The 11,328-nt window shown below is 41.7% G+C and overlaps 1 pseudogene; it reads right to left on the minus strand.

The window, feature by feature from the left end:
- Window positions 1-9,041: 9,041 nt before the first annotated feature.
- Window positions 9,042-9,706, minus strand: LOC134379053 (protein CUSTOS-like; annotated as a pseudogene).
- Between the last annotated feature and the right edge of the window lie 1,622 nt (window positions 9,707-11,328).

Here is an 11,328-nt window from a genome sequence, read left to right on the forward strand (position 1 = left end):
CACACACTGCCATCTTGCCAGCGCTGCCCCACGCTCTGCTTCCTGATCCAAAGAGAAGAGGAAAGGCATTAGAGACAGGGCAAGGGCTACCACAGATGTGGGCTGTTTTTCAGCAGGGACCTTTTCTAGGGCTTTCTAGGGAAGCATAAAAAAACAGGCAATGTGACACATACAACTTTTGTATTCACCTCCTCCTGGGCAAATGGTCCTCTTGCCCCACCTCCCTGTTTGCCAACAACTCCTCCTAAATCTATTGCTTTAAGCTTCTTCAGGCAGCACCCTGTGCTCCAGATCATTCTTCTAGGTCTTACTTCCCAAAGCTTATCTGTTTGAGTCCTATTCCTTCTGGCCTGTGCTTTCTGCTTTTCAAAACTAATGAATATTTATTTCTAGAGCAGTGTTTTTCAAACATTTTTGATGGGTTCCCAAAGAAAAAAATATGTTATAGGGTACTTCAAAATGTTCATGGAGAAATAGAAACAAAAGATAATATGAATCTTTCCATGAACTTTTTGAAGACCCCTCGTGTGTGTATATATATATATATATACACGCACACATTCATATATACATAAAAGTTTTTAAAATTAAGAACTGTTTTATGAAACAGAACTTGATTGTTTCCTGAATGTACCCTTGGATATTTTCTACTTGTTTTTGTTTTATTCCATTTTTATTGGTAAATTGTCATGTCCTACTTAGTTGATTTTACAATACCCTCATGAAGTGCAGACACATTGCAGAGGGAGCTTATGCTATTTCCAGCCCCTTTCCCACTTTTTCTCCACTTCCAGGAAAGATTTTTAAAATTTTGAATCACCAGATACTGGTTTGTAGTGCTGGAGCTTTCAAATAGGGTAACAGTCCTGGTGCACGTGGGTGTCATCTGCTCTCTCTCTGTGCCAGGGCCTGCTTCCAGATGGGAGGCCTGGCTCTCAGATGGCACTCTGTCTTTCTCTCTGAAAAATCTTTCTCCCACACATACACCAGGCCTGAGGCTGCAAATCCAGCTCAGGAAGGCCTGGTGACAGCTCTGCGCATCGTGGGGAAGCCCTCTCTCAAACTCTCAGCCTCCTTCTTCATTCTTCCGCACTAGAGGTGGATTCTGGACTGCCTCCTGGGGCTTGCTAGAAATGGGAAACTGTAACTTACAGTCATTGTAGGCCAATGGTGAATAGATGAACTATAAAGAAAGTATGTGTGCTGGGGAGGCGGGGGAAGCATGGGAGGAAGAAATCTAGGAGGAGAAGGAAGAGGAGGAGGAGAGAAAGCATTTGGCAGTTCATTAGAAAACACAGGTGTCCCATCTTATTTACCCTAAACCTACTAAGGGTATTGGACGGGTATTAGTAAAGCTACGTAAGCAATGCTCATGGCCAGACAGGTTTGAAAGCTGTTATTCTAGACTGTTTCTAGGATAGAAGAAAAGATTTCTGCACCTAGCCTAGTCCTCTGATAGGAGTTGTGCTTTGAGGTTTGGGACCAAAGCTCAAACTCATCAGACTTTTTTCTTTGTTTCCTTGGTGCATATAGTTCCCTCTGGGATACAGTTGGAAGATTTGGCAAATAAAAACACAAGAAATGCAGACAAATTTGAATTCAAAGGAACAACAAATAATTTTTTAGTATAAGTATGCCCCATGCAATACTTGGGGCATTATTTGTTATCTGAAATTAGCTGTTTTCTGAAATTCAAATGTAACTGGAAATCTTGGTTTGACAACAACTAAAAGGTAGGAAAATGGTATCTCAGGGCACCTGGGTCAAAACAGGCTCTGCAAAGCACACCTGAGGTCCTTAGGCAGGAGCTGAGGGGAAGACCCCTCCACCCAGAAACAGGCAAGAAACAGAGCAGGCCCGGGGTCCTCAAGCATGAATTGAGGACAGTACCCCCCGCAGGTCCTCAAGCATGAACTGAGGACAGTACCCCCCGCAGGGAAACAGGCAAGGAACATGCCGAAGCACCATTTCCTCAGGGGTGGCCCGCCACAGCCACGGGTGCCACAAAAGCAGCTTGGCACCACTGCAGTAGCCACAGCGACCATGCAGCAGGCCCGCCAGACACCCAACTGCAGCGACACAAGGAGAGTCACCAGCAGAGACCAGAAAAAGAAGAGGACATCTCTTTCCTCAAAGCCCACTTCAGTGTGATAGAAAAAGCAACTGCTCTGCCATGCCCCTGCTGTATTTCTGATTTTAGTAAAATTTCTGTCTTCTCACTTTTTTTCTTGGTCAGTCTAGATAAAAGTTTGTAAATATTGTTGATCTTTTTAAAGAAAAAAAGAGAGAAAAGACTATTAAGCAGTCTACAAAGGACCATTGATGTAAATATTTTAATCAAACATTAATTTTACATAGTTCTTTTAGGGTATAATAATCTTTTATATATATATAATTAACTTGTTAAATATGTAACTATCATTTATTTCCTTTGACAGACTTTGTAATGGGAGGTTGAAATCAAGCTCAAACTCATTTCTCATTATGATCTAAGTTTTTTTCCTTACTTTATTTCTTTTCTGCATCTCCTCTCTTATGAAAGTTTTGAATTTTCTGAATCATATAGTTAAAAACACTTTTGTTTTCAAGTGTTTATCTTACTGCATTTCCATATATTTTTTAAAATGGTAAATTGTATGAAATACGAAGTATATCTCAATAAAGCTGTTACAAAACCAAAAAAACAAAACAACAACAACAAAAAAAACAGGCTCAGTACCTAGATTGCCTAGGGCTCAGGCTCCAGCTTTGACATTTAGCAACTGGATGCCCTTTGGCATTTTCCTAGGCTTTCTATTCCTTAGTTCACCATCTACAAGATAGGGAAAACAGCATCTAATTCATAGGTTCTTAGGAGAATCATATGAGTCATGGCATATAGCGTACCCAGAGCAGTACCTGACAGATGGCAAGCCTCAATTACTGCTAGCTATGAATATTAGCATTACTAGTATTTCTATCTTACCCCCAGTTTTTATAGTTACTTGTTGGATTGTTGGATTGTGGCAGAATTTGACTTAATTTCTAAGTCAAATTAACTTATCAAAAAAAGATGTTCCTGGGTCGATGACCACCACTGTGTAAATGGAGGGATCCCAGCCTCAGGGTAATAAAGGTAGAGTTTTATAGTAACTGAATGATCTTATTCAAGGGAGGATTCTCAGCAGTAAAATGTCAGGAAACACTTTGCGTGTGTGCAGGGTAATTCTAAATTCCACTTATTTTTGTCTTTACCGGACATAAACTCTGTGGTATTTTCATCAATTCCCTTCCAAGCTGGAAGGGTCTTGATTATTAAAAAATGTGCAGAATCCTTGTGTCCTCACCATGGACAAGGAGCTGTTGCTGTCGTTAGAGAATGCTGTGTTTCCATCACACCTCGCTCTGTGGCAGCTGTGGGTAGGCGATGCCTGGCCTACAGCTGTGCTGGCACTAGCTTCCGTGGGAAGGCTTGGCTGTGGCGGAGCCGCCCCTCACTTCCGTGAATTCATCCAAGTGATTTCATTCCTGATAATTCCTGTCCTTCAGTTCACAACGAACAGTCATTAGAATTTGCTATTGTGCCTCTGGAGATGGTTGTCCATTGTCTCCTTATTCTTCCAGTTACGTATGTATGGACTCCAGACATCATTTAGTTATGTCAACAGCTGACTCCTTATCAACAGTAGTGCTTAATCGGAAAGGCTCACACCTACACTTTCTAGCATGTTCAACGACAATCTAATCTTACGTATAGCTGAACTCTGGGCTGCTTTTCTGGCATCAATATTTACGGGATTATATTTCATCCTCTGTAAATAGAATTCCCAGTAGAGTTGTCTCCCTCCTCTCTATCTTGGAATCATATGTGCACATGTGAGGGCACACACCACACACCGTACACTCACACTGATGGAAAGAGCGGGTCTCCACAAAGCACCTTAAAGAAATCATAATTTAAATAAAATCAGGCAGGGGACCTGTAGAACCTTGGTTTTATTTTACTCCTCATCTTATAAGTTTTTGGTAGCGTTTTCATTGAGATCTGTCTGGTATAGGAATCCTTGGGCCACTTGCCTTTGAGAAAAGTTTATGTTTCTTTAAGGAGGCAGATATAATAGAGAAAACAGTTGAGAAAATATGTGGGAAGACAAACAAGACAACCAATTCTACATCTGGAAAAATGTTTGGAAGCTTGGTAAATTTTACAAGCTAGACAAACTTCTTCCAGAAGGACATTAATTTAAAATTATTTAAAATCTCAGTGGATATTTATACATGTATGTGCACAGTAAAACTTTAAACACATATTTTATACTTTAGCATGTTTTTGGCATATTTATGTTTATAAAAATAGTGGGAAGAGACCTGGATGAATGAGACCCTAACCTCATGTTTGTCTCTTACCTGTGAGGACTTCTGAAAGTTAAAAAATACTCTGGACTCTATTTCCTCCTCTATAAAGTAAGGGGTAAAATAAGGTGAGCTTAGATCATGTACATTTAGATTCTATTCTGATATGTCCACTTCCCACTTTCTATTTTATACACTATTTATTTAATTGTGCTTACATTAATTTTTGCTAGTCACCAAATCTAAGGCTGGAAAGAAAAATTTCACTCATCTTTGTTCTGTTTTCTCCTCAAACTGGTTATTAAATTCTTGAACATCTTTTGAGATTGGCTGAAAACTTACTAAGAATTATTAAGCTCTTGGGCTGAGAACAGAGATATAATTTTTAAGAATTTTAGAATTAGAAATACAGAAAGGACAAAAAGAATTATTGAAAACTACACATCTGACAAGGGGTTAATATCCAGAATATATAAGAAACTCAAACAACTTGGTAATAAAAAAACAAATAATCTGATTTTAAAATGAACAAAGGAACTGAACAGGCATTTCTCAGAGGAAGACATACAAATGGCCAATCGACACATGAAAAAATGCTCCACATCACTAATTATCAGGGAAGTACAAAACAAAACCACAGTAAGATATCACCTCACCCCAGTTAGAATGCCTAATATCAAAAGGACAAAAAATAACAAATGCTGGCAAGTGTGGAGAAAAGGGAACTTGTATACACTGTTGGTGGGTATGCAAATTAGTACAGCCATTTGTGTCAACACCATGAAGTTTCCTCAAAAAAGTTAAAGTAGATTTATCATATGATTCAGCAATTTCACTAATGGGTATACATCCAAAGGAAATGAAATCGGTATGTTGAAGAGATACCTGCACTCCCATGTTTACTGCAGCACTGTTCACAACAGTCAAGATATGAAAACAACCTAAAAGTCCTTCAACAGTTGAATGGATAAAGAAAGTGCAGTATATATACACAACGGAATACTATTCAGCCATAAAAAAAGAGTAAAATCCTGTCATTTGTGGCAACATGGATAAGGCTGGAGAACATTAAGTTAAGTGAAAAAAGTCAGGCATGGAAAGATAAATAGCATATTTTCTCACTCATATGTGGGAGCTAAAAAAATTTAGGTCATAGAAATAGAGAGTAGAACTGTGGTTATTAGAGGCTAGGAAGGGTTGGGGGAGAGGAGGACCAGGGGAAGCTGGTTAATGGATGCAAAATTATAGCTGGACAGGAGGAATAAGTTCCAGTGTTCTACATACAGCACTGTAGTGTGACTATACTTAACAGTAATTTATTGTATATTTTCAAACAGCTAGAAGAGAGGATTTTGAAAGTTTCCAACACAAAGAAGTGATGAATGTTTGAGATGACAAATATGCTAATTACCCTAATTTGATCATTGCATAATGTATACATACATGTATCAAAACATCACACCATACCCCATAAATATGTACAATTATAATGCGTCAGCTAAAAATAAAACAAAAAGAAAAGAATTACTTAGCTCAGTTACCCCTCCCTCGGGACACTAGCAATCTGCTAAACTTTCATTTGGTCAACTACTGTATGTTGAGCGCTTCCAATTTCCCAGGCTTTGTGCCAAGCACAAGCTGTTAACTACGTAGTCATGCAGGGCAATCATGCATTACAGCTCCACACAGAAAGAGAAACTCCAGACCCGCTTTGGAAACAACTGCTGGGCTGTTGAGTCTTTTTGTTCCAGGGTCCCTATTTAAACTCTCCTATGTTTCACTGAATGGATGTCCATTCAGAGTCCAGTTTGAGACTCTGTCTCCTATTTTGATCCTTTTCGATTCCACAATTAAGGTATGTTTTTTACAAGTCTGTGTGTCCTTTGCCAATCATTAGAACTTCAAGTTGAGAGCATTTCTTCTGTTTTTGGTGCTTTCAGACTAGCACAGCTGTATGTTCCTTCTAACAAGCTTTCTCTTTTCCTGTCTATTTAGTCTGTGCTTTGTATCTTAGAGGAGCTTCATTCAGGATGATTCGTTGTTCTTAGCTCATCACCCGATACACCTTCTGGCGTCCTAGTAGAGTTCATTTGTCCCAGAAGACAAGCCCAGCTCAGTTCTACTGTAAAAGGCCTGACTGCAAGCCTCACAGGTTGGCTGTTTTCCAACCCCTTGTAACTGAAGATTTCTTTCAGTCACTCACGTTTGGAAATAGCAGGAGTTACCACCACACTCTTAAAGTGTGATTCATTCCAGAGAAGGTGCCAAGCTCTTTCTTCCAGCCAAGGCTTCAGCTTAGTAACAGGGACATAGTCTTCCTGGAATCCCCAGGTCAGGCTTACTTCTCATCACCCCTGCTCAACTTTGCTTAATTAGAGTCGGTAAAGCCCAGAGAATCTGAGCGTCTTCTTGGACTGTTTGCTTTAAAAAAGTATCTGAACAGCACATCAGAGAAGAGATAGTTACATAATAAGAAGAAATAAGAATAATTCTTTTCTAATTTACAAAATGCTTTTATATGTATTGATTACTTTGGCAATCTTGTAAATTAAGTGGGAATTATTTCTATTTTACACTTGCGGAAAATGAAAAGGGTAAACCTAAATTGTAAATAAAGAGAATTTATCAACTAGTTCCCTAAATTTCTCTCCCAAAAGAATTTTATATTTCCCTTGGACTATAAGCCAGTTAGTTTTTGTTGGTTGGGACAATTTTAACAAAGTCATGATTGTTAATTTGATCTCCATCTGATTTCTTACAAATAAACTCTCATTTTTCGGAAAAAAGGAAGAATATGTATTTCAAAGCTATCTTCCTAACAAATGTAAGTGTCCTCAGTGTCTAAGGATGAAAACACAACATCAGTCCTGCTTGAAAGACCTATAGAACAGGCAATGTGGGATCTTCACATGGGTCAGATTAAAGATATTATAAAGTCATATTTTTAAATAAGGACAAAATAAACACCTGTCCTCATTCAGTGCTTATACTGATAAGTCTTAATTGTTTCGAATCTACCAAAAACCACTAACTTTCTAAGTTTCCTTATACATGTTAATAGTATTTTCATCATTATTTCCAAAAGAGTAAGTTTTTCAATCATGGTCCCCAAACGACTCTTCTGGAAACAGAATCAGCTGACTGTTGTTCCACCTACCCAGAAAATATCACATCAGTCCATACTCAGAAGACCTCAAGGCTTTGCACTGTACAGAATGAACAAACTCATTATCCCAGCATTTTGGACTCTGACAGTCTACCCTCAAACTTTCCTTCTATTAAGATTCCTCTTGCATACCCTAATTCCAGGCAAACCAGAACTTTTCTAGGTTTGAGTGATGAAAGAGTTGCTTCAAAAGGTGTATGTAGTTTGAGTTTTAATAGATGTGACCAAATTGCCCTCCTAATTTGTACCCATTTATACTCCCTGGTAAGGTGTGGAAACACCTGTTTCATTGCACTGTCTTCAACATCTTTTTAATGTTGCCAAACCGATAGGCAAAATTTTTATCTTACTGTTTTAATCTTCATGTTTCTGACTACTAGTATAATCAAGCATTTTTCAGATATTTATTGGCCATTTATATTTTTTTGGCTTGAATACTTAAGTCATTGTTCTAAGTACTTCTATTGGAATGTTCATCTTTTTCTTGAGAACTGCTTCTTAGGAACGTTTTATATAGCATGAATATTAGCTCTTTGCCACTCGTGTTATAAACATTTGCTCATGGTTTGTCTTTCATCTTTTAACCTTTTATGTCTTTTGTTCTGCACAAAAGTTTAAAATGTTCATGAAATCACAATTATCAATCTATTCTACTATGAATCTTAAACTTGGGGTCATGCTAAGAATGTTTTTTTTTTCCCCTATAAAAAGTTTGTAAAAATATTTTCCCATATTTTCCTCTAACACTTCTTTAGGTTTTTAAACATTATTTTTAATACATTTAAAGCTTTAATACTCTGGAATTATTTTCGGTTTTGATGTGAAATAGGGATTTACTTTCATTTTCTCAAAATGAATAGCAAATTGTGCCAAGTACATTTCTTGACTAGAGCGTCCCTTATTGGGACCACCTTGATAATTCTTTATCAATTTTTTGGTGGGGAGGTCCCTTGACAATTTATTTGAATAATCTGGTTGGCTCAGAGACATCATCATGCATGGTATATTCACATATGTGGAGAAAGAAAATTCTGAAAAACTAGGGGGAAAAAATCTCTTTATCCTCCTTTTCTAGACAATGTTCTATCAAGTCTATGTGGGCTGGGGGGAGAAATAAAAAAGTTTTTCTGGGCCTTGGCATCTTGAGGAACTTTTTCCTCATTTTCTCCACCAGGCTGAAGACATGGGGGAAAGGAAAAAGGCCTCCCTTGGGGAGGTGGAAGCTTTACCACTTGGCCACCAGTCTTGAATAACTGGAAGGCTCCTTCTTCCTGAGGCCATGGAATGTTCTGGTACCACAGATCTGCCCCAACCCTCACGGGGAGCACAGAGGGGCAGGCCTTGCTTAGTATTCTCACCCAACGGCCACTTCCTTTCCCCCCAATCCTTAGGCAAGTCCCAATCATGATCAGGGTCTTCTGGGCAAAGTCCAAACTTGCCAGCCAAGTCCTTGAACTTGGGGAGGGAGGCGGGGCTTGTAAACGTTTTGTTCCCAGTGGGGGCCTCTTCCTTGGAACTAGTTGGGCCTGTACCCACAGACGGGTCAGTTTGTAGGCACAATAGCTGCACCCTTTGCTGGTGGTAACGGAGAAGCCTCACTGGCCTTCTTGGCCTTTTTCTCCCTTTTCTTCTTTTTGGTCCCAAGCGACACCCGGTCCCGCTGAGCTCGCCTGCCTCCTGTTCTTGCTTCTAGACTGGGTCCCATTGGGTGGTGGTGGCGGCTTCAGTCGAGTCAACGCTGGCCACCGTCTTGGCTTTCTTTTTCAACTTCCTTTTCTTCCTCTTTGCCACTGTCTCCGCTGTGACAGGGCCCTGGATGGCTGACTCCTGGAGAATGTCAGAAGCTGAATCCGCTGCCTCCCGGTGCTGCCGCCGCCACTCCTCGGGACTGTCCTGTGCTGGAGCCGGAGCTGGAGCCGGAGGCGGAGCCACAGCTGGAGGGCCTGAGCCAGAGCTGGAGCCAGAGCCGGAGCTGAAGGGCCTGAGCCGGAGCTGGAGCTGGAGCCAGAGCTGGAGCCAGAGCTAGAGCCAGAGCCAGAGCTGGAGCTGGAGCCAGAGCTGAAGGGCCTGAGCTGGAGCTGGAGCCAGAGCAAGAGCCAGAGCCGGAGCTGGAGCTGGTGCCTGCGGAGGGGCCACGGAGCCAGGACAAGCGCCCCTCTCAGGGCCTCTGCCCGCCGGGGGATGTGGAGGACAGGCAGAGGCCGTCATCCTCTGAAGCTATTTTCCGTTCCTTGGCTTTTGCTGGCTTCCCCACTCCTCCGAGGTGGTAATGCAGCTGTGCATTAGAGCTCCCAGCTCTTGACAATGTGGGCTTGGAATTCGGGGGTGTTCTGGGGCTTGTCGCCATCTAGTCCGGGCTCACCCACCTTAGGCTGAATCTCGGCGGGGAGGCCGGCCTGCTCTTGGCTTCTTAGGTGCCCCACCGCGGGCACCAAGCCCGAGGCCGCGTCACCGTCTCGGGGCACCGCTCCAGCTCCCCCGGCAGCTCCTCCGTCAGTCCCCCCACATGGCCACGGCTGCTCCTCTCAGAACGGCTCGTGGCGCCGCCATCTTGGGCCACAGCAATGGATTGTCTGTTTATTGACTTCAAAGGGGCCTTGTCACATAATAAAATTCTAACAGTATTATTTAAAATCCTACCGATATCTGTGTCTCTGCTGTTGCTAATGACAGTTGTCCCTCAGTATCCATGCGGGATTGGTTCCAGGACCCCTGCAGATATCAAAATCCATGGATGCTTAAGTCCCTGATGTAAAATGACCTAGTGTTTGCTTATAACCTATGTACCTCCTCCCGCACACTTTATTTTTTTTATTTTTATTTTTATTTTATTTTTTATTTTTTGTCTTTTTCGTGACCGGCACTCAGCCAGTGAGTGCACCGGCCATTCCTATATAGGATCCGAACTGGCTGTGGGAGCATTGCTGCGCTCCCAGCACCGCACTCTCCCAAGTGCCCCACGGCTCGGCCCTATATTTATTTTTTTATAGATGACTGGTGAGGGGATCTTAACCCTTGACTTGGTGTTGTCAGCACCACGGTCTCCCAAGTGAGCTAACCAGCCATCCCTATATAGGGATCTGAACCTGTGGCCCTGTTGCTATCAGCACCACACTCTCCCAAGCAAGCCACAGGCCAGCCCTTAATTTTTTTGTGTGACCGGTAAGGGGATTGTAACCATTGGCTTGGTGTCGCTCGCACCACGCTCAGCCAGTGAGCGCACCGGCCATCCCTATATAGGATCCGAACCCGTGGCCTCGGCGCTCCCAGCGCTGCACTCTCCCGAGTGAGCCACAGGGTCGGCCCACGCACACTTTAAATCATCTCTAGATTTCTAACAATACCTAATACAACGTTAATGCTATGTAAATAACTGTTATACTGTACTGTTTAGGAAATAATGAGAAGCAAAAAGGCCTACACATGTTCAGTGTGGACAAAATTTCTTTTTTCCAAACATTTTCCGTCTATGGTTGGTTGAATCCACAGATACAGAACCCACCGATATGGAGGGCTCAATGTACAGCAAACCCTGAACAATACCTGTTTGGAGTGTGCAGGTCCACTCATACGTGGATTTTTCTCAGTAAATATATTGGAAGTTTTTTGGTTAGGTATGTCATGAATGTATGTAGGGTATAGTAGGCTATTAGTAATTAAGTACTTAACTGCTAAAGTTACAATGCAGCAGCACCCCATCCACCCCTTGCGGGGCTGAGGGTGGGGGGGATTTCATCACTCCAGGGAAAGTTATACTGGGATTTTCTACTGCCAGGGGCTCAACTCCCCTAACCCCCGCATTGTTCAAGGGTCAATTGTACTTGCTTAAT

This window comes from Cynocephalus volans, chromosome 5, assembly GCF_027409185.1.
Source record: "Cynocephalus volans isolate mCynVol1 chromosome 5, mCynVol1.pri, whole genome shotgun sequence".
In the NCBI taxonomy this organism is placed as follows: Eukaryota; Metazoa; Chordata; class Mammalia; order Dermoptera; family Cynocephalidae; genus Cynocephalus; species Cynocephalus volans.